This window comes from Nyctereutes procyonoides, unplaced genomic scaffold (genome assembly GCF_905146905.1).
Source record: "Nyctereutes procyonoides isolate TBG_1078 unplaced genomic scaffold, NYPRO_anot_genome, whole genome shotgun sequence".
In the NCBI taxonomy this organism is placed as follows: Eukaryota; Metazoa; Chordata; class Mammalia; order Carnivora; family Canidae; genus Nyctereutes; species Nyctereutes procyonoides.
The window spans coordinates 38753620-38778624 of record NW_026575030.1 but is presented as its reverse complement, the minus strand read 5'-3'; the positions used below and the strand labels follow the sequence as shown (position 1 = coordinate 38778624).

The following is a 25005-nucleotide window of genomic DNA, read 5'->3' as shown; positions in this document are numbered from 1 at the left end:
CTATCAGTAGCCTAGTACGTTTTTATCGATGATTAGTATCCCACTGCTTATATGTACTATCATTTTAATTATCCATTTACATGGTGATAGACATATGAGTATTCCCCATTTGGAGGAATATTTTGAATAAAGCTGCTATAAACAGTGGTGTACAAGTCTTTGTGTGGTTATATGCTTTATTGTGGAATAGTAGGATGGCATGATATGTACATATTTCATTTTATAAGGAAACTATCAAATAGTTATCAAATAGTTCTTGTGCCATTTCCCTTTCCCATCAGAAGTGTACAAGAGTTCCAATTTGTCCATTTCCTAACCAACTTTACTATTATTCGAATTTTGAATTATAGCTCTGATAATATGTAAAACTGGTGAAAGGAGTAAAAATGGTGAAGGAGTTCAGAACAAGTGTCCCTAAAATATGCCACTTTGGCAGGTGGAATATTGTGAACTAAAGGCAACCAAGACGCAACAGACTCAAGGAGAACTTTTACCTCTTCCTTAACTGCCTAAAAGAAGTTAGATAGGGGACCTGATCCAAGAAGAGAACCATCACCAGAGATAACTACAAAGAACATGGGCTTTTTTTTTTTTCCCCTGGCAAAGCAAACTTTATTAATGGCCCTGAGGTTGGAGCTCCAGGTCCCGCTGAACACTTGAGAGTTGGGGCGAGGGCCTCTCGTGTTGGCCTCAGCAGCTCCATCCCATTCAGACTCAGGTAGAGAGAGGCTGGGTGGGGGAGACCTGGGGTCACAGCTAGCCAGCTCTCCCTTGGTCGCTGCAGCCAGGCCACTCCTGGCTCCTCATTTCTTGGATCCTGGCTTTTTAGGTTTGAGTGTGGGTTTGGCCTTTTTCACAGGACTCTGGTCTTTAAGCCTGGGTCTCACTGCCTCCTCTTCTTTTTCCATCCTTTTTTTTCTTGGCAATACTTGTCTGCTTCTGGGATGCCAGCCTCTTGACTTGTTTAATAGGGGTCTCCTCTAGGGACACATCTACATCATCGTCGTCATCGTCGTCATCATCAACCTCATCACTGTGACTTTCCTCCTCCTCTTCCTCCTCCTCCTCGGGGTCCTCCTCTTCCCCAGCTCTTGAGGGGAGAAGGAATAGCTCAGCAAGTCCTAGAAATCAAATTCCTCACTGTGCCTGTTGTCTCAGCATGACACTACAAACATTTGCTTCCCAAACATTTGCTCTTCCCATCTTCCTATGAATTGTTTTCCTTCCCTTTGAAGTCCCACCCCCTTCTTTTTTTTTTCCCACCCCCTTCTTAGCTCAGAATGGCATAGAACCTTCAATTACCGGACAGCATGTGGGTCTCATATTCTGAGGGGACCCCTGCACATTTGTAATTAAATTTTTCCCCTGTCCTGTGTTAATCTGATTATTAGACAAGACAAAGAATTAAGAAAGGTATAGATAAAATTTTCCTCCCCAACAATGGTATTTCATTGTGGTTTAAATTCACATTATCCTAATGTAAATGGTTATACTTTTAACTTACATTTAGGCCTATGCTCCTATTCAAATTAATTTTTGTCAATGGGATGAGGTAAAGAGTAAGGATTTATTGTTTTGTTTTGTTTTTCCATAAAGATATCCAAATGTTCCAGAACTACTTTTTTTTTTAAGATTTTATTTATTTATTCATGAGAGACACACAGAGAGAGAGAGAGAGAGAGAGAGAGGCAGAGACACAGGCAGAGGGAGAAACAGGCCCCATGCAGGGAGCCCGAAGCGGGACTCAATCCCAGGTCTCCAGGATCATGCCCTGGGCTGAAGGCAGTGCTAAACCGCTGAGCCAATCAGGCTGTCCCAGAATTACTTTTTTAAAGAGATTTATTTATTTATCCCAGAGAGAGAGTGTGTACGTGAGCGAGTGGGGGTGGGGGGGGCAGAGAGAGGGAGAGAATCAAGCCCCAACATGGGGCTTGATCTCAGGACCCTGAGATTGTGACCTGAGCCAAAACCAAAAGTCAGATGCTTAATTAACTGAGCCACCCAGCCACCCCCAGGATTACTTTTTAAAAAGAACTCCTTTTCCCTCATTGAATTGCCTTAGGACTTTTCTCAAAAATCAGTTTACTATATATATGAGTAGATCTGTCTTTGAACTCCCTGTTCTGTTCAGTTCATCTAAATTTATCCTTTCACAAATGCCACACTTACTTTGATTATTGTAGCATTAATATAAGTCTCGAAGTCAGGTATTATGTGTTATAAGATTGTGATTTATAACAAGAAATATATATTTCACATTCCTCCCCATTTCTGACACAGAGCTCTTAAACCCTTGAAAATTCAAGTGACAGGGAGCATCTTTTGTTGTAATGGTTGGTCTCCTGTTCTCAGTTCCTGAAATCACTTCATAGCCATAAAAGTGAAATGTGTGTCTTATTAGTCATAACAAGCTCCTTTCAACCAACTGAGTGTATATTAATGAGATGTCTTTTGGAAATTTCTTCAAGATGGGGGCTGCTGTTTGCCATTAGACTTTCAGTCTTATCCCGTCACCATTTTTTGGGAGGGGAGAGGGGCTACAGACTGAGTTAAATCACCAATAACCAATAATTTAATCAATCATGACTATGTCACAAAGCATCCATAAAGACCCAAAAGACAGAGTTCAGAGAACATGCAGAAACTTGGGGAAAATGGTGCACACTTGGTGGCATGGAAGTTCCAGTACCTTTTATCAGACCTTGCCTTATGCATCCCTCCCATTTGGCTATTTCAGTTATATCCTTTCATAACAAATCGGTGATCTAATAAGTAAGATTTTTTTTTTAGTTCTGTGACCACTCTAGCAAATTAATTAAACCCAAAAAGGAAGCCCTTGGAACTTCCAACCTGTTCAGAAGCCCAGGCAACAACTTGAACTTGTGATAGACACATAAAGTGGGACACGGTGGGTGCAGTCTTGTAGAACTAAGCCCTTAACCTGTAGAATCTGATGCTATCTTTGGGAAAATCATGTCAGAATTGAGTTGAACTGTAGGACAACTCAATTGTCTACAAAATTGGTAGTGTCTACAAAATTGCCTGGTTATGTGAGGGACAACTCCCCACCCACTCACACACTTGCACTGCAATTGGTCACCAAGAACATTATATGAGTCCTCCAACTTTGTTTTTCTTTATAAATTGTTTTGTCTATTCTAGGACACTTTAATTTCCATATAAATTTTGAAAATAAACCTGTCAAACTTGACTTGCACCTCAGTCTTTTATTTCTTCTTTTTCAATCTATAAGTGTTTTATTTATTTTTGACTTATTAAAATTTCTAGGACCTCCAATAGAGAGGCTAACATTCTGGCCTAACTCTCAACTTAGGGAGAAAACAACTTTATCATTAAGCATGATGCCAGCTACAGATACCATGATGCCATGTCCAGCAATGTCCTTTTTTTAAAAAAATTTTTTTTATTTATTTATGATAGTCACAGAGAGAGAGAGAGAGAGAGAGAGAGAGAGAGAGAGGCAGAGACACAGGCAGAGGGAGAAGCAGGCTCCATGCACCGGGAACCCGATATGGGATTCGATCCCGGGTCTCCAGGATCGCGCCCTGAGCCAAAGGCAGGCGCCAAACCGCTGCGCCACCCAGGGATCCCCAGCAATGTCCTTTATCAGGTTAAAGAAACCTCTTTTGAATCCCAACTTGCCAAAAATTTGTATATTGAATAGATACTATTTTGTCAAATGCCTTTTTAAATGTATTATTCTTTTTATATGTTGCCAGTTTAAATTTTGCAATTATTTTGTTACAATATTTGTATCTATGTTCATGTAGGATGTTAATTTATAATTTTTTCTTGAAATAACTTTGTCTAGTTTTGATGTCGACATGATGCAGTTTTCATAATATACTTTTCTATTTTCTGAAATAATTTATATAGGATTGGTATTATTTCTTTCTAATTTTTTTCTTTAAGAATTCACCAGTAAAATCCTCTCAGCCTGAGATTTATTTACAGGGAAGTTTTTAATTATGAATAAAATATGCTTGGTACACTAGAGATATTAAATTTTTTTTAGTTCTTCTGTCAGTTTTGTAATTTTTATCTTCCAAAAATTATTCCTTGAGTCATCAAGTTTATTAAATAAAGTTTTCAGTAGTATATACTGATTGCTCTTTTAAGTTTTTAAGGCCTGTGTTTATTAGCATTCTCTCTTTCCTTCTTGGTACCAATAATACGACCTTCTCTTTTTACTGTGATCAATCTTTTTATGCAATGAATGGTGAGCTATAATCAGCAGACAAATTTGTCCCATTATTGCTTTTGTATAACCCATGAGCTAAGAATGGCTTTTACACTTCTAAATATTTGAAAGAAAAAAAAAACAAGTTATAAACCGTTCCATGATATTGCAAAATTATATGATACTCAAATTTCACTGTCAATGAACAGTTTTATTGGAATTCACCTGTGCACATTCATTTACAAATAGTCTATATTTGCTTTTATGAGGAGTCAGCAGAGATGAACATTTGTAACAGAGACTTAATTGCCAGTAAATCTTAAGATATTTAACATTTGGCCCTTGATAGAAAATGTTTGCTTATACCAGTTTAGAGTTTTACCAATTTTATTGGTATTTTCAGAGAAACAGATGTTGCTTTTATTGATTATTGTCTATTAGACATCTATTTTCTGTTCTACTAATTTATGCAATTATCTTTATTATGTCTTTCTACTTGAATTAGGTTTAATTTCCCCCTCTTTTTCTACCTTTACAAGGTGGAATAATTGATCACTGGCCTGAGATATTTCTTGTTTCCTAACATAAATATTTAAAAATATAGACTACACTATAAGGAGACATAAGCTGCAGTTCTTAAATTTGGATGTTATTGTTTTCATTTTTATTCCATTTAAAATATTTCCTAATTATTTAAAGAAAAAGAAGGTAAAGCAGAGGAATCCACTCTATTAAATATGGGCATATGGCAAAGCTATAGTAATAAAAATGGAGTGAAATTAACTAATCAACCATAAGTTTAAACTCTATTCAACTAGGGACAGATTAGATTTAGTCAATGGTATATTAAAGTCTACTGTTACATAACAAATTGCTCTAACATTAGTGGCTTAAAATAATAAACATTTATTGTCTCAGTTTCTAAGTGTCAGGAACCAAGTTTAGCTGCATCCTTTCAGTCAGAGTTTCTCACAAGGCTGCAAGTAAGGTACTAGCCAGGGCTCTAGTCATCTTAAGACTCTACTGGGGATCGTTCTGCTCCCACACTCATTCATTTGGCCATTGGCAGGCTTCAGATCTACTTCAAGCTTATTTTTTGGCTGTTGACAATGTTCAAGTTCTATTCCCTGTTGACTAGAGATGTCAGTCCCTTGTCATGTAGCTTTCTCTATAGGGTAGCTCACAACATGGCAGCTTGTTGCCCCAAAGTGAGAGAAGAAAAATGAGAGGGCAAAAAAGACAGAAGTCACAGTCTTTTTGTAATCTAACCTTGGAAGCAACATTCCATCACTGGCCGTATTCTGTTGATTGGAAGCAAGTCACTAGGCACAGCACCCTCTTAAATGAAGGAGACTACACAAACATATGAGTACCAAGAAGCATAGTCATGAGAAGCCATTTGAAAGGCTGCCTACCAACGATGGTGCTAAAAGACTGGCTTATTGTATGGAGAACAGTAAAGCTAGATCTCTACCTAACAACATAAAAAGATGAAATCTGTATGGATTTATAATCTACACTGAAAGATATAATAACATTAGTATAAAATGTAGAGTTAGGGATTGAAAGAATTTTTAAATAAAAGTTCAAAAACAAACTATAAAAAAATGACTTCTTGATTACACAAAAAATCAGGAATTCTGTAAGATGAATATGATGAAAAAAAGTCACAAGAAGAAAGAATGGAGGAAAACACTCTTAAATTCTAAACATATAAGGGAATAGTATCTAAAATGTATTCCAAACTTATCTAAATCAACAAAATCACAGAATCACTCAAAAAAATAAAAAAGGAGATGAAGAAGCAATTCGAAAGAGGAAATCCAAAGGTTGACAACACAGAAAAAGAGGTTCAAACTCATTATTAATCATTGAAATGCAAATTAAAAGAACAATGAAATAACATTTTAAGTCTCAGACTTGCAAAAATAGGTACTCTGAATACTGCAGAAAGTGGAAAGGAAGTATGGGTATAGGGACCTTCTTACCGTAGGAAGAATAATATCACAACTTGGCAATGTCTAGTCATATTAAGTATATGCATACCTTATCACATCAGCTCTTCTCCTAGTTCTATATATCTTAAAGTCTTAAAAAATTCCATAAGGGGGAATTTATAAAAGGATTGTCACTGCAGGATTATTCAATTTAGCAGGTAGTTAGAGGCTATCTGGAATCCACCATTGGGAGAGAGAATAGGTATAAAAATGGAAAATGCACCCTTATGGAACACTGTGTAACAATAAGATGGAACAGATTTAATTTTCACATAGTCACACTCAGGGATCTTATAAACATATTACTGAGTGAAGACAATAATAATAAAAAGGAATATAATGAGGAGCACCTGCATGGCTCAGTCAGTTAAGCGTCCAGCTCATAATTTTGGCTCAGGTCATGATCTCACGGGTCATGAGTTCAAGTCCCACATCAGGCTCCATGCTCAATGGGGAGTTGGCTTGAAGATTCTGTCCTGCTGCCCCTCCCCACTCTCTCTCTCTCTAAAAATAAATAACAAGTCTTTTTTAAAAAGGAATAGAATGAAATAGCTAATACTTTTTTTTAATTATACCATTTAATAACACTTTTTAAAATGCAGTATATTTTATTCCATATATATACCATAATTCATTTTAATAGTTAATATTCACTGAGTATTTAAATTGAGCATACTATATACAATTATTTTTGCTGCATGACTATTTTATTAATGTTTATCCTGAGAAATGAGACTGAAGAATCAAAGAGTCAAAAATGTGAAAGTATCTCTATGTATACTCTCAAACTTCTCCAGAACTAAAATTCTGATTCATGTTCCCATCAATTGTGCATGGTAATGCTCTTATTATAAATATTTGGAACTTAATTCTAAAAAAACATATTTCCTAATTTAATAGATAAACATTTTAATATGTATTTCTCTGATTTTTAGTGCAACTGAATATTTTCCATAACTTTATTGGCAGTATATTATTTTTCCAGTTGAAATTTTTAAAAAACAGCTTTATTGAGGTATAACTTATATGCAAGCTCTGCATATATTCAATGAGTACAATTTTATGAGTTTGACATGTACTAGCACACATGATGCCATTACCACAATAGACATACCCAACACTTCTAAAGCTTCCTTGTGTCCTTTTGTTGTGTTTAGTTTTCTTAAGACTATTTTTTAGAACAGTTTTAGGTTCATAGCAAAATTGAGATGACAGAGATTTCCCATCTACCCTCTTTGTCCACACGTGCATAGCTTCCTCCACCACCCTTGATTTTTTGTTTATTTTTTGCAGTAAGAACACTTATGAGATCCATCCTTTTAAATTTTAAAGTACATATAGGCACTGTATTGTACAACAAATCTCTAGAATTTATTTATCTATCAAACCAAAATTTTATACCCAATGAACAACTCACTATTTTCCCCATGGGTCACGCTCCACCTTCTGGCAACCACTAACTATTGTATATTCTGCGTCTAGGAGTTTGACTATTCTAGATACCTCATATAAGGTATGAAGTCATGAAGTATTGGTCCTTCTATGAATGGCTTATTTCACTTAGTTTAATGTCTTCCAGGTTCATCCATGTTGTCACAAATGGCAGGGTTTCCTTCTTTTGTGAAGCTGAATAATACTCAAGTCTATGCATAGACCATATATATTCTTTATTCATTCATCTATCAACAGACATTTGATTTGTTTCTGTATCTTGACAATTGTGAATAATACTGTAGTGAACATGAGAGTGCAGATATCTCTTTGAGATCCTGATTTCAATTCTTTTTTGTTATATACCTATTAGTAGAATTGCTGGATCATACGTAGTTCTGCTTTGGGTTTTTTGATAAACCTCCATACTGTTCTCCCCAGTGGCTGCACCATTTTACATTCCCAGCAATATACAAGGGTTCTAATTTCTCCACATCCTCACCAACAGTATCCTTTTAAAATGTATAATAGCCATCCTAACAGTTGTGAGGTGATATTCCATTATAGTCTTGATTTGCATTTTCCTGATAATCAGCGATGTCACGCATCTTTTCACCTACCTGTTGGTTATTTGTATATCTTCTTTGGAGAAATGTTATTTGTTTTTTTGCTATTGACTTGTTTTTTTCTTATATACTTTGGAAATTAACCTCTTACTAGAAAGATATTTTGCAAGTATTTTCTTCCATTCTGTACATTGCCTTTTTATCCTTTTGATTATTTCCTTTTCTATGCAAAGGATTTATGGTTTGATGTAGTCTCACTTGGGTAATTTCACTATTGTTGCCTATGTACACCAAAATATTAAAAAAAAAAATCATTGCCAAGACCAATGTCAAAAAGTTTTTCCCCTATGTTTATTTCTAGGAGTTTTACAATTTCAGGTCTGTGTTTAAGTCTTTAATCCCTTTTGAGTTGATTTTTGTGTGTGGTACAAGGTAGAGGTCTAATTTCATTTTTTTGCCAGTGAATATCCAGTTTTCCCAACACCATTTGTTGAAGAAACTTTCCTTTCCCCATTTTGTCTTCCTGGCACCTTTGTTAAAAAGTCAGTGGACCATACATGTAGGAGGTTATTTCTAGGCTGTCGATTCTGCTCAATCAATCCATGTGTTTGTCTCTCTTCCAGTATTGTACTATTATATTTAAAATAGCTTTGCAATAGGGGTGCCTGGGTGGCTCAGTCAGTTAACCATCAGACTCTTGATTTCAGCTCAGGTCATGATCTCAGAGTCGTGAGATCCAGCCCCACATTGGGCTCCAAGTTTGGTATGGAGTCTGCTTAACATTCTTTCACTCCCCCCACCTTCTGCCCCTCACCACCTCCACCCCACTTATGCACTCTTGTTCTTTCTCAAAAAAGAGAATGAAAAAGCTCTGCAATATATTTGAAATCAGGAAATTTGATACATCCAACTTTGCTCTTCTTTGTCATGATCTCTTTGCCTATTCTGTGTCTTTGTGAATTTTAGTATTGTGTTTCTATTACTGTAAACAATGTCATTGGCTTTTTAAAAAGATAGCATTCATTGAATCTGTACATTGTTTTGGGTAGTATAGACATTTTAACATTATCAAGTCTTTTATTTCATGAACATAGGATGTCTTTCGATTTATAATGTTTTCTTTATTTTGAAAATGTTTTATAATTCTTAGTGAAATCTTTACCTCCTTTGTTATGTTTACATTCTACATTTATTCTACATTTTACATTTTACATTTTATTCTTTGATGCTACCATAAATGAGATTGTTTCTTTGTTTCCCTTTCCGATGGTCTGTTGTTATTGTATAAAAATCCAGCTACGGGCAGCTGGGGTGGCTTAGCGGTTTAGTGCTGCTTTCAGCCCAGGGCCTGATCCTGGAGACCCGGGATCAAGTCCCACATCAGGCTCGCTGCATGGAGCCTGCTTCTCCCTCTGCCAAGGTCTCTGCCTCTCTCTATCTCTGTGTGTCTCTCATGAATTAATAGATAAAATCTTTAAAAAATAAAAATAAAAATTCAACTGCTTTTTGTATGTTGGCTTCACATTGCATAACTTTGCTGAATCCATGTATTTGTTTTAACAACTTTTCGTGTGTGGAGTCTTTTGGATATTCTTCATAAAAGATCACGTTACCTGCAAAAAGATAAATTTTGCTTCTTCCTTTCTGATTTGAATGAATTTTCTTTTTCTTACCTAGGACTTTTTCTTGCAGAGGATTTCCAGTACTATGATGAATAAAAGTGGTGAGAGTTGACATCCTTATGTTGTTCCTGATCTTAGAGACAAAGTTTTCCTTTTTTTTTTTTTAAAGATTTTACTTATATATTCATGAGAGACACACATACAGAGAGAGAGAGAGAGAGAGAGAGAGAGGCAGAGACACAAGCAGGCTCCATGCAGGGAGCCCGACATAGGACTCGATCCCAGGTCTCCAGGACCACTCCCTGGGCTGAAGGCGGCGCTAAACCCCTGAGCCACCCGGGCTCCCCCAAGTTTTCCATTTTTGACTATGATGTTAGCTGTGGGCTTATCATATGTGATCTTTGTTATGTTGAAGTACACTCCTTCGATACCTAGTTTGTTGACAGTTTTTATCTGAATGAGTATGAATATTTTGTTTTTTTCTGCATCTATTGGGGAGCTCTTGTGACTTTTATCCTTCATTCTCTTAATGTGATCTATCACGTTTATTGACTTGTATAAGTTGAACCATCCATGAATCCCAGAAATAAATCCTACTTATGATGCATTCCATGTACTATTGAATCCATTTACTTGTACTTTGATCTTTGCACATCTATATTCATCAGAGAGAATAGCCTGTAGTTTTCATTTCATTTAGGATTCTTTGTTTGGTTTTGGTATCAGAAATGCAGGACTTTCAAAATCAGTTTTGAAGTATTCCCTCCTCTTCAATTTTTGTAAAAGGTTTGAAAATTGTGGTATAAATTCTTCTTTAATTTTTTTTTCAATATTTTCTCTCATGCTGCATTACTGCAGAATCTGAAAGGGGGATGAGCCCAGTCCTACCCCTCTGCCCATCTCTGGGCAGAATGGGGCTAAAATTAAATGAGAAAACACTCAACAGACACCAACTGGGCAAAACTCTGTATTCTAGGGCCCCCTTAAACAGTGACCCCTTGATTTGCTGCCCAAAGACCCACCTTATTCCTGAGAATAGAGTAGCATGGGGATGCAGAGAGCCAAGTCTGAGTATAGTCCACTTTTGAGGACTTAGCAGGCACCCATAGAAGACCTAAAAATCTCTGGAGAGAAGCCTAGATTGAAGGGGCCTACCTCCCAGAGTTCAGGTTTGGAGGGCTGGGTCTAGAGCCCTGATTTAGGGAGAAGGTTTGGTCTGGGAACCCAGAATATAAGGGAGAGGGCCAAATTCTGAAGTTTAGGTTTGTAGAGGGAATTTGAATCCTGGAGGCTCCATAAAAGCCCAGGTTTGGGGGCCGTGGGTCAGGGAGTAACTGGGAAATGTTGGAACAGGAAGGCTGAATCTTGGAGCCCAGGAGGAACCCCAATTTGGGGAGGGTCTGATCCCAAAGGTGGTTTGAAAAAACCTGCCTGGCTGCAGCCTTGGTGCAGCACTTGGTCTCCATACCCCAACCAATGTGGGACTCGATCGCAGGACTCTGGGATCATGTCCTGAGCCAAAGGCAGATGCTCAACTGTTGAGCCACCCATGTGGCCTCATCTCTTTCATTTCTTTGGCATCCGTTCTAATGTCTCTTTTTTTTCTTTTCTGATATTCTTATTTTGAGTTTCCTGTCTTTGTCGCTCAACATAGCTAAAGGTTTGTCAAGTTTGTTTAGTGTTTCAAAAAAGAACTCTTGGTTTTGTTGATTTTTTTTTCTACTGTATATTTTCTAGTTTATTTATGCTCTCATTTTTATTTTTCCTTCCTTCTGCTAATGTTGAGCTTAGTTCGACTTTTTTTAAGTTCCTTCGGATGTAAAGTTAAGTTGTTTATTTGAGATCTTTTTTTTCTTTTTTAATGTAGGTTTTTATTACTATAAACTTACCTCTTAGTACTACTTTTGCTGCATCTTATACGTTTTGATATGTTGTGTTTCATTTTCATTTCTGAAGATATCTTTTGATTTTCCTCTTATTTCTTTTTTGGCCTATTGGTTGTTCAGGTTTATTTTTAAATTTCCCCATATTTGTAGATTTTCCAATTTTCCTTTATTGATTTCTAGTTTTATACCTTTATGATTAGAAAAGAAATGTGGTATGATTTCAGTTTTCTTAAGTTTATTAAAAATTGTTTTGCAGCCAGAGTTGATTCTTCCTGGAGACTCTTTGGCGTGCACTTGAGAAGAATGTTATTCTGCTCCTGTTGGGAGGAATTTTCTGTGTATGTTCATTAGATCTATTTGCTCTATGGTGTTGTTCAAGTGCTCTGATTCTGTATCAGTTTTCTGTCTGGATGTTCTACCTATTGTTGAAAGTAGGATACTGAAGCCTTCTATTACTGTTTATTTCTTCCTTTAGTTCTGTTAATATTTACTTTATATATTTAGATGCTCTCATCTTGTGTATTTTATTTATTTATTTATTTATTTATTTATTTATTTATTTATATTTGCAATATCTTCCTGATATAATGTCCTTCTTTTTGTCCTTTAAAATAACTTATGATTTAAACTCTATTTTACTTGATATAAGTATAGCCACCTCTATTCTCTTTTTTCATCGCTTGCATGGAATATATTTTTCTATCCCTTCACTTTCAACCTATATGTACTTAAATCTAAAATGAATCTCTTCTGGAGAGCATACACTTGGGTCATGTTTAATATCTATTCACTGGGATTGGGAAGTTTTACCAATTATGTTTAATTATTGAAAGAGAAGGATTTTCTATTGCTGTTTTGTTCGCTATATTCTGTTTTGCAGAGATTTTTGGAGGAGCGATTTAGAGGTCAGAGAACTGGGTTGATCAAGAGTTAGGAAATGCTAGAGCAAGATCTGTGTCTCCATAATTTGTGCTTTAGGTTAGGTGTTGATGAGCTAGAACACCAGCCAAACCCAGCACACTGCCTGTTTTTGTCTAGCTCTCAGGTAAGAATGGTTTTTACACTTTTAAATGGTAGAGGGGAAAAGCAGAAGAAAAAAAAAATTCTAAATGTGAAAATTCTATGGAATTCACATTTCAGAGTATGTAAGTTTTATTGGAACTAAGGCATGCCCAGTCATTTACCTGTTGTCCATATACTTTCATGCCATAGAAGCAGAACTGAGTAATTGGAGGGACCCTATGGCCCATAAAGCCTTAAATTTTTCGATCTGACCCTTTACAGACAGTTTGCTGACTCTTTCTGCGAGCTTTGCTTCTCCAAGTATGATCTGTAGGCCACGAGCAAGAAGTATCATACAGTAGTTTGGTTAGAAAGGTGTAATCTCAGGTTCACACTAAAGACCTTTTGTTTCCAGATCTGCATTTTACAATGATTTGTGCCTATATTCAATTTTAAGAAATATTGTTATATTAGTATGCTGTTTTGGCAGATGGGTTGAAGGAGGACAAGTCTAGCAACTACGATATCCGTTGGCTTAAGACTAGGAGACAGAGGAGGAAGGAACCGGGTCCACAGACATTTGAAGAATGTCTGCCATTTGGGGGTGCATGGGAAGGCACACATTCTTACCCCAGGCCTCTGAGATTCCTGCATATAAATATACAGAGAATAGGAAGTCATGTGTAAGTTAATATAAAAGTCTGCATTTCTTCCTATTCAAGTGTGTTTTGCCAAACCTGATCAACAGGAGGATAATCAAATTAGCCAATATCCAACTTCCCATCTCCAGCTTCAGTGAGACCAAAGAAAACGGGGAAGGAGGGGGTTCCTGACAAGCAGAAATGCTGTGTCTACTAGAAATTGACCTGAAGCACTGCTATGGGGGAGTTTCTCATGAGAGAGTAAGTCAAATATTTTTCTAAAGCATCGTTACAATGCTAGAGTAGTCTTGAGTAACATGGTACAGTCCCCCCTTGAAAATACTCTACAAGAAAATTCGCCATGTACTATTTCTTTCTTTCTCTTTTTCTTTCTTTCTTCCTTCCTTTTTCTGTAATGAGAACTTTTAAGATTCACTCTTTTAGCACCTTTCAAAAACATGATGCAATATTGTTAACTTTATTCACTATGGTGTATATTACATCTATAGAATGTATTTGTCTTACAACTGGAATTTAGTACCTTTTGATCACCTTCCCACATTGTGCCCACTCCCCACCCCAAAGTCCTGGTAACCACTAATCTGTTTTCTTATCTATGAATTCTTTTTTTTTTTTTTTTAGATTCCAAATGGAAGTAAAATCATACAAACTTTGTCCTTCCCTGTCTTATTTCACTTAGTCCTCAAGGTCCATCACTGCTGTTGTAAATGGTAGTAATTTTTTTTTTAATCAGACTGGAGGTTTTCTTCCTTATTGAGTTGTATGAGTTTTTAAATATGTATGAATGATATTAACTCCTTATCAGATACATAATGTGAAAATATTTTCTTCCACTTCTAAAATATTAGAATATTTGCTTTGAGCTCCACCTATTTCCTTTCCTGTTTAAGGAGAAGATTCTAGGTTGTATGTCTTTTTCTCTATCTCTCAGAGCTGTGCTTGCTGCTCAGAACCACCTGCACCTTTTCTCTAGGACAATACACTGAAGGATGTTGGGTGCAAGTTTTACTTCTCTCCCTCCCTTTCAGAAGGAGACATATCAGGATTGTGCATCTTTTCTCATCCCACAGAATCATGCTGTTTGATGAAAACTAACCACTGTCTTTCCCTGGGAAAGCATGCTGAAATGCCCAAAAGGTGGGTGCAGCCTCCCCTTCTCTCCCTTCTTTTGATAGAGGATTCTCAGGATTGTGCACCTTCTCTCCAATTCTGCAGCACCATGCTGGCTGCTGAGAGCCACCCACTTCTTTTCCCTGGGATTTGGGCTGGAATGCCAGGAGGTGGATGCAAGCTCCACTTATTTCATGTCCTGAAAGAGAAAACTTAGGGTTCTCAGAAAGGTATTTTGGCTCAAAAATTGTTTATATGTGTTTATATGGGGGGGGACAATGATTGGAACTTCTTCTATTCTGCGTCTTACTAATGTCACTCCAACATTTTTAATATATTAAAATTTGATGCACATGAAAAGCATAATTTTGAAAGAACTCACAAATACAATTCTACACATTTTAAAGATGAGAATCACTCTTCTAGGGGAAGAGAGTTAAAGGAAAATATGAAATAATTATAGCGATAACCCTACAAGCACAAATTTCTCATCCAACCTTAAGGTGGTTGGGTATTGGAGAAAATAAGCTGCCTCTAAGAGGCTAGTAGTGATTTCCTCAGAAGAAAGAAAGATTTAATAAGGAAAAGTGTTTGTGGCTATAGGTATGCTTGCTTGTAACGCAAAGAGGATTTCATGGTACACCGTGAGAAATTTGGGGATGATACAGAGAGGTAGAAACTAAAAGAAAGGCACACTGAGCATTTGAGAAATACACATAGGGATCAGTTTGCTCAAGAATTCGCATTTTGGGCGATGACCAAGGACAAAAAGAAGTTACGCAGGATGAATTTGGTTTTAGCAGTTTCCTGAAGAAAGGAAGCAATGCAAATTTATAGGCTTCAGCCTTAGGCTGGAATAAAAGGACAGGTGGGTCTGATGTGGGATTAGATACTTCTGTTCTCTTAGTCTACAGGGCAGAGTGCAGAGAGGGAGCATAAGCTGTACGGTGTAGCAGGTAGTTCTGGGAGCTGGTCATAGCATCCCCTTCGGAAGAGATGGCGATAGGGGAAGGTCCCTGCATTGGCCTGCTTCAAGTTGGAGCCCAGGGGACAGCATGAGCAGCGCAGCGATCCAAACTGTAACCCCCATGGGGAAAGGCGCCCCCTCTGCTGTGTTCAACGCTCTGTCCACAGAACCTAAGACATCAATTAATCCACTAAGTATCTACTGAATGAATGAATTAGGTAACAGTGAAAAGCTGGAAGCAGAAAGCCAACAAAAGGGGATTAGTCAAATACAATATGGTATATCTTTACAATAGAATTTGATGAAATAAATGGAAGTTATAATTGGGAAGTATACTATTAATATGGAACCTATTTATCCTATATAATTAAATACTAAGGGATTGCAAACAATATTGTGCGAAAAAATAGGAAGAATGTACATTAAAGTATTCACTATAGCTATTTTTAGATGTTATAAGTGATGTTTTTCTTTTTGCTAATGTAAATTTATGAATATTTCAGCATGGATTACAATGAAATTTCAAATGCACAAAATGTATGTGTATTTTGATAATCGATGCCTGCACGGTGAATGACTCTGTTTTTAAAAGTCATCTATACTACCAGGTAAGGGATCCCTGGGTGGCGCAGTGGTTTGGCGCCTGCCTTTGGCCCAGGGCGTGATCCTGGAGACCCGGGATCGAATCCCACGTCGGGCTCCCGGTGCATGGAGCCTGCTTCTCCCTCAGCCTGTGTCTCTGCCTCTCTCTCTCTCTCTCTCTCTCTCTCTCTCTCTCTCTCTCTCTCTGTGACTATCATAAATAAATAAAATTAAAAAAAAAAAAAACCTTTATACTACCAGGTAACCCGGGGGCTCAATTGGTTAAGTGCCCCACTCTTGGTTTCAGCTCAGGTAATGATCTCGGGGTTCTGGAAGAAAGCCCCAGGTGGTGGGGCGGTTGGGAGAGTTACCTGCCCAGCGGGGAGTCTGCTTGTCCACCTGTCTTTACCCTTCCCCCCACCATCTCTGCACTCTGGCTCTCTCCTATTCTCCCTCTCAAATAAATAAAATTGTCTTAAAATATCATCTATACTAAGAATTTATATTTAGTTTTAACTGCACCAGTTAAGCAGGTATAAAATGGTTTAATAGTCTCATAATTTGCATTTCTTTCCCATATGCTTATGTGGTTAGCAGCTGCAAGCTCCTTGAGGGCAGTGATAATATTTTTTAAGTATCTCGAGAGCCTACGTGTTCAATAAATGTCTGTTGAACCAACTAACTACTTTATAATACCCTGTAATTATTTGCTTTGTCGTTGAAAATTTTCTGAAAATATTAAATGAACACTTTATGTAATACTGATTTAATTTTTTGTTTTTTCTGAAACTGCTTCTGCATTTGTTCTTCTAGCTTAGTTGCAATCTTTTTTTTTGCACAGAAATTAAAGATGATTGTATAACCTGTCTGTTTTCCAATGCTAATATTTTCTATAACTACTCTCCTTACAAAGTAATGATTCCAAAGTTCTAATCAATAGTCATTTTTTCCTATAACATAAATTTTAGCACTTAAAATTCCTATAGATCCAAAGTTTATTTAGTTATTTTAGTTTATTTGCATAGAAGGAAAACCTTGTTTTTATTTTTCTCATTTCAGTCTGGATTTTAACACATGGGAGTTAATAATTCTCAATTCTCTTTTTCAGAAAACTCTTTGATAGTCTAGCCTCTTTATCTCCCAGATGCATTCTTAGAAAAAAAATTTTTTTGCCTTTTTATAAAGAAAATCATGTTGAGGCTTTCACTGAGATGATATCAAAGCTGTAATGAAAATTGGGAACATCTGACATATTTAGAACATTATCATCTTCATATACAGAAATACAGTTTGCCTCTCCATTTATTTCAGTATTCTCCCAATAAACCTTGGTAATTTTATGCATCATTTTTAGCTTTTGAATTTATTCCTAAGTATTTAATGTTTGCTTTATTGTGAGTTGGATCCCTTTTCCATTATTGTTCCCAAATATTTCTATTTTTTATTACTTTATTTTTTCTACTTTTTTTCTTTTTGGCATGTTGCTTTATTCTGTTCCTAAATACTTTAGGCAAAGGCTTAATTCATTGTTTTTCCCTTTTCTCCCATACAAACAGAGGAATTTGAGTGATAAATTTTCTTCTAAGTGCTATTTTGGCAGCATTCCATACTTTTTATGTATATATTGTATTTATATTTTCACTGCATTTTCTTGTTATTACATTCTGGATTTCTTCCCTGACCTAGGCACATTTAAAGAGCACTTTTTCTTAAGTTTTCATGCATTTGGCACATTTTAATTCCATTCTCATTATTTGTTTCTATTTTTAATGCATTGTAGCCTAAAATGTAATCAGTAGGATATCGGTTTTTAAAAATCACTTGGGTACATTTCTGTTCCAGCATGCGATCCTTCTGAAAAATATATTACTACACTTGAAAACCGAATGCATTTCCATATCCTGTTTCTAGGTTCTCTCCAAATAGTGGTTAATTCTATTCTACTAATCATGTTATTCAGGTAGAATTTTTAAAATTAATTGTCTCCTTGTTATCAATCTAATCAAGAGAATCTTAATAGAAGAGTTTCACTTATTTTTCTATTGCTTGGATCTGTTACTGACTAATGTAAGTTGGCAGTCCTCTATTGGCCAGCCAGTGGCCTATGAACAAAATAATCATATGATTTATCATCTAAATGGAGAAAATTTTGATAGTGTAAAAGGATGCTGCTAATAATTATGATAGATCAACAGGCCCGAGCCAAAACTACTTGAGCAAATCCAATATAAATCTACCCGACCTGAAGGTAATCTGCCATGAGAGCTCTACCCACTAGAGGTGTTCCGTACTAGGTGTATGAGTAATACAACAAAACATCACTAATTGAACTAGCTTGTGTGTCTGTAACTGGAAACTTGAAAAAGTCTAACAGCATTTCATATGTGTAATGTAACAGAGGCCCAGTGGGCATAAACTACAGGGGTTATTTCTGTGTCCTTTCACTTATGTAAAGTTTCTAAAATATAATTATTTTTAAAGGGAGAAAAAAATAAAATTATCAAAGTAAGCAGGTCATTGGAAAGACATATATATTTGGGGCAATTCTAATTCTCAATTTTTTTTAAAAGGTTTTATTTATTTACTCATGAGAGACACAGAGAGAGAGGCAGAGACACAGGCAGAGGGAGAAGCCGGCTCCCTATGGGGAGCAGGATGTGGGACTCCATCCCAGGACCCCGGGATCACGACCTAAGCCAAAGGCAGAGGCTCAACCACTGAACCCTCCAGGAGCTCCTCTAATTCTCAATTTTAATAGAGAGTAGGAATTTAAGAAAAAAAAAGTGGAACAATACTCAGAAGGAAAAGTCATAAAGAGGCAGGTCTCTAGAGTCAAACTGCTACATCATTTGCCAAATGTGCAGCCTGGAGAGTTCCATTCCCTTATTCTCCCTTGACAAAATGAAATGAGGGTAACAGTAGCACCTTCCCCATGAGGTTGCTATGAATATTACAGGAGATAATGCTAAGCAAAACTCTTACACCAGTGCTGGGCTTGGCATAAGGGCTCAAGGCACTAGCTATTAGCTAAGGTCAAGCAAGCAGGTGGTAAAGGAAATAGTAGCATCCAGAACAAAGTCAAGAAGTGGCATGAAGGTAGTAAAGCAGTCCTCACACGCGGCCTGCCTTCCTTTACCCCATTAAACCTTGGTCCTCAGCAGGAGGACCTGACGATTCTGCAAACCCAGAGGACTTGCTTACGTCCAGAGAGAGGCTTTTCTTCCTTAATTGCTCCCCGTCCTACTCTTTCCCCTTTTCCAGGCTGCAGAGACCCTGTGGCCCTGCTCTGCCCCATGCTGCCAGCCAGATGTTTTGCCCTTTGAGATTAATCACTTGCCACAGAAAGAGAAGCTAAATCCTGCTGATTGCAGAGTTGTAACATTTTACCCAAACAACATAGAAAGGGTTGCTGCATGTGACATGTCTTCTTTTCTTTCTTTCTTTTTCTTTTTTCTTTTTTTTTTTTCAGCCAGCAAGACAAATGGAACAATGTATAAGAAAATAGGCTGGAAAATCATGGGAAAGGAAAAAAGTATCCAGTGCTATGAATGTCCAGAGTTTGGGAACAGAGGGAAGCAATGGCCCAGAGGACAATCATGTGGGCCCTCAACATCCATTTGTAGTATTCTACTTATATTTTCTTTGCAAGTATTATACTAGTAATACTGGCTTCAGATATTGCCCCTTCAAGCGTGTTATGAAGATAAACCTTTGTTTTTCCTTAAATTTGCTAGACCAAAAGCCTCAAAGGCACAGCCCACATCTTTTCCAACTCAGCATTTCCAGCAGGTGGCACAATGCCTGGCACACAGTAGGCCTTTCATACGTAGCTATTAAATAAAAATAGGATGGAATAAATACACACTATAGAACGAATTTGCAAGATGTTATGTGATCCTCGAAGGGCTGAAAAGACTTTAATATGCTTTGGGGAAGAGGGCAGTTGTAATATACCTGGGTCAATAATTAAACCTGGGTGAAAAGGCAAGTATTTAGTAAACTGAATTTATTGTTGTTGTCAGTGCCGCTAATCTTGCTCTTAAATCTAATATTTGACTCTAAAGCTTCCAACCTGGGCCTTTCATTTTCTTCCCTGTTTAATTAGTTCTAGAATTCCACGCTAGACAGTGAAGGCAATGCTCTTACAACAGCCAAATGAGCAAACGAAGAATACGACCATCTGAAGTTTTATTTGGGATATTTCTCTAAGCTCAGATTCCTTCTGCAAGCTCTGAAACCTTACATGCATCAGCGCTCCTTACATTCAACCTGGGTCAGCGTCTATCATTTAACCAAAATGACAGAGAACCCACCTTGTGCTGAGGACTGTTCCAGGTATTTTAGATCAAAGAATAATTAAACTATGTGACATTTCTGATTTGTCTTTGAGTTGTAGGAGTTTAACTGGTTCAGGGCTGTTACTTCCGATATCTGACTCTTGTAGTTGTTACAGCTTCTGTAATCAATGAACTCTCTACTCTTGGTGGCCTATTTCCTAGAATTTTCTTGCTTTCTCATCTAATGTTCAAATGAATGTTCTCTGTCAGTTGGTGACTCTCCAATCATGTATTCGGATACCAAGGGTCCTGTCATCCTGAGCTCTGCCACAGTGAACACAGCCTCGCAAAGCCCTGCTTTAGATCATCTCCATCCCGTCCAGCCTGAAGTGGAAAAGAATATGGGGGATTGCACATGGCAGTTTTTTGAATGGGGTTCACATAACATCCACGTGTATTATTTTTGCTGAAACTCAGCAATATGTCCACACGAACCTGCAAAGAATACTTGCAAAGATGGACTAAGAGGCTCATCCAGGAAGAAGAGAACATGAGTTTGGTGATTAGTTACCCAGTTTCTGATGTCTGTCAGTCTGTATACTATGGCTGCAGATAAGAGGCATTACCCCCAATATCTCACCTAGACATCTGGGATACAACCCATGAGCTGAGCCCACAGTGCCAGTCCTGCCCCCTAACCTCAGTTACCCCTGGGCCAAGACAAGACCATTTTTTTCAGGGTTTCTCAGTATTTTCTCATGGAAATGATGCTGCTATGGTCGACCCTAATGTGATCCCCCAAGACCCCTGTTGTGTGTGCCCTATGGCCCCTCCCTTGAGTGTGTGTTGGACCTAAGACTAAATTCTACAAAAGAAAATGGCAGAAGTGAAAGGATGTCACTTCCAGGAATAAGTTATAAGAAAACAGAGTTCCTTGGGCATTCACTTGCCCTCATGCTGAGGGAAGCCAACTACCATGCTATAAGTGTCCCTGTGGAGACACCCAAGAGTCAGGGAATGAGGGAGGACTCTGAACAACTGCCAGTGAGGAGCAGAGCACCTCATCCCACAACCGATGGAATTGAACTTTACCACCAACCATGTGAGTGATCTTGGAAGTAGATCCTCTGAGTTAAGCTGCTAGTTAAGTCAATTAAGTTAACTCAGAAATGACTATAGCCCCAACTGACAACTTTATGGCAATTTCCTGAGATTCCTTGAGCTGGAGACACTGAAATTCCTTATCCACAGAAACTTTGAGATGTTTATTGTTTTAAGTCATTAAGGTTTAGGGTAATTTGTCACACAATAATAAATAACTAATAAACTTGTGACTTCTTGCCCCTTGGGCTTCCATCCTCTCCTCTTTGCAAAACATCCATATTTATATGCTTGCAGGATTATGGTTCTGCATGGTGCCCTCATATGTGATCTGGCAATGCCATATATGCATATTTTATATACATGTCTATTTTAATTGAATTTATACATGTGTGCAAATGCATGGATAGAATTCCAAAAACTCCAGGTTTATGTGATGTGATTTTATTTTTAATAAAGTTGATTTGTTCACTATATAAGTTGGATTTGTTTATCTTTTGTAAAACTCAAGAACTTCACAGTTTTCTTTTGTCTAATATTTGGTTGTAAAAATATGATCATGCTCTGATATGTTGAACTTGTAAGCATGAAATGCCTACATGAGGGATACATTGCCTAATTTAGGTTTAGAAGAAAAGAAGGCATAGAAAATGCATAGCCAAACCCTTGAGAGCAATAATCTCAATGCATTCTTCATTATATTGCCTATAACAGCTATCACAGACTATTGCATATTGGAGCAAATAATAAAAGTTAGTCTGGTCTAAGGTGGATTTTCTCTCAGATTCTAGCAAAGTCTTGATGTGAAAGGAAGAAAAATCTTAGAGCTTTGCATTTTCATCTGCAAAATATAGAAGTCAGTGTTTACTCTTTTACCTCCTTACAGGCACTATGAGAAGTAATGTAATAAAATGTTAAGAACAAAACTTTGGAGCAATATCTACAGGACTTTATTTTTTTAATGTAAAATTTCTAGAGAGCTTACAAGCGGAAATTGCCTCAGCATCAACCATACACTGTTGAAAGAACACAGGCTTTGAAATCAGAATATGTTGTACTCCATCTCCAGTGTTTCTCTATGATCTCCAATAACTTCTTTGGGCTGGTTTCCCCATCCATAAAATGAGGATTGAGGTATATCAAAAGAGCTTGTAGTGACATGTTTTATTTTTGGTTTGTTTTGAATACTTTATTACTTTCTAGTGTAATATATTTTTTAAATCCCATTAAAATAATAATCTCTCTCTGGTAAGTCCATATTTTCAACACTGGTGTATCTAAGAAATGAGGTGGGACGTTTCCTATGGCTCCTACAGCTCCCTCCAGCTTTGTCTGCAAATTTCTCTCCAGACCTGTAGAAGTAGTCTCTCTTACACTTCCCTTCCTTAAGGCAGTTGTTTGGGATCATAAACTCCTTTGAGAATCCAATTAAAACAACAACAACAACAACAAACCCAGACAAATCCCCATGATCACAAGAAAATACATGTAAGCACTCATCCATTAAACGTGAACAAGATTTCTTGCCTCGTGAACCACCTGAAGCTTACACAAGTACCCTGCTTTAGGGCTGGGCCTCGGTTCTCAGAGGAAACATGCAAACAAACATCAATTGCTGAGAAATGTATACAAAGTCCAGAAGTAGAAAAAACACAATCAGTCCCTATTCAAAATCTCAGATTGTTTAGGCTAAGTGCCCTGAAAGATCATGCTAGTACATTTGCTATAGATAAGGAAAGTGAGGCTTGCCAAAATAAATTGACCTGCCCCAGGATACTATTCCCACAAGACCAGCTTTGGCCTCACTTACGACTCTAAACCCATGACTAGTTCACTTGCTCGCCAATGGGGCATAGGAGGATTTGATCTTGCTACTGTGAATGTAGGCCAACTTAGCTTTTAATCTCTTCGCTTTTTCCTCAGTTGCTGAATGAAAAACCCATTCTGATTGATGCTATTATTTACCAACACTTTTCTCCCAAATCACGTCAAGCAGAAAACTAGAGGAGGAAATAAACCACCATCTTTAAAAAGGCAGATCTGCTGATCTGATTTTACATTCCCTTCTCCCCTAGGCTTGCTCTTCCCTACAATATATACATACAGTTTCCTTTCTCACAGAAGTTCAAAGAGTTGGAACAGCTCAGAAGGAAATGAGGGTTTAGGCATACCTTCTTTTGGGAAAGCACTTAAGAAAAGAAGCATTTTATTCCTTTTCAAATTCATGACTTGCCCAGTTTCCACTGTGAAGATAAACTCCAGTTTGGGATTTGGAGATTCATATTGCTATGCCTGGGGCTAGAACCAAAGAAGCCAGGTTGACTGTTCTAGGATTGGGAGAAAAAAGGGTGCATAATGGATTCATCATCAACCCCTCCCTTAAAGTGTCCTGCCATCCAAAATCCAAAATCTCCTGAGAAGAATATAATTAGCCATTGAGACTATTTTGAAAGGAAAGTTCTCCAAAGGGTAGTCCCACCCCAAATAGTATTTTTGGAAAGAGATATTCTTTAGTAACACATAAGGACTGTCGATGTCCATGTACTTGAATGAACAGAGCACTTTATTCCTATTCTAACATGCTCTTCAGTGAGGCTGATTTTTAAAAGCAGCAGAGAAACATAGGATAATAACATGAATGTACTGCACATTCAGAGTCAGGAGTTTTATCAGGGATAACAAGCTGCAATTCTCCAACTCTTTATTACTAAATGCAGCTCTGCATTATCTGTGGATATGAGTCAGAACCGTCTATCAACCACTACTCTTATTTTTCTACCTTCTGGTTAATAAATTCCGGTTAATAATAAATACCTTCCAACAACCCAACATTGTCTATGGACATCGAAGGAAAGAAACATGAAAATACCAAGTAAAGGGACTATGTCGCAAATGCAAGTTTAACACAATTGATCCCCAACACTTTCACTTTATTTCAAATTGAAACATGTAAGGAAAATAGCTTGCCTTAATGGAGTAGAAGCATAAAGTCGTATCTAAGGCTAACTAAGTCTCACAGGGGTTATTTTACCTTTATTGAGAGTAAATAATGATAAAGTCAGTATGTTCACTCCAAGGTGTTAACACTTGATCTGATAAGGATCATTGTAAGAAATCACTTAAAGCCAGAAAACAGATCATTTAGCCACTCAAAAACAAGCTCCCTTAACTAAAAATTAGAGAAAATGACTGTCTTCAGAAATTTTTCAAATGAAAGCATGCAGGTTAGACTGCCTTTTAAGATAGTTATTAGCAAACACACACTTTCAGTGGGTTTGGGCCATGTGCTCCATAAAAATCAACTAAAACATTTGAAGTTCTGATGTCTCCCAGCAAAGACGTGAAGTTCAAGGTCTTTATAAAAAGCTGGAGTATTGACCTGCTATAACTATGTTCCTCACATTGTTTTCTGAGGATCTTCACGGGAATGAGGCACATCAGAAGGACATGCTCTAATGCAGATTCCTGAATCTGGTTCTGCGGGAGTGTGGTCTTCCCAAGCGATTTCTACACCCTGAAGGTGGGAAGCCTCTGGCTTAGAAACAATGGAATGTAGGAGGAAATGCCTTTTTAGCTGATACTCTATATTTGTAGATAACAT

At 37.3% G+C, this 25005-nt stretch overlaps 1 pseudogene; it reads right to left on the bottom strand.

Annotated features, from left to right (window-relative positions):
- Window positions 1-605: 605 nt before the first annotated feature.
- LOC129503722 (nucleoplasmin-2-like) lies at window positions 606-25005 on the bottom strand (annotated as a pseudogene).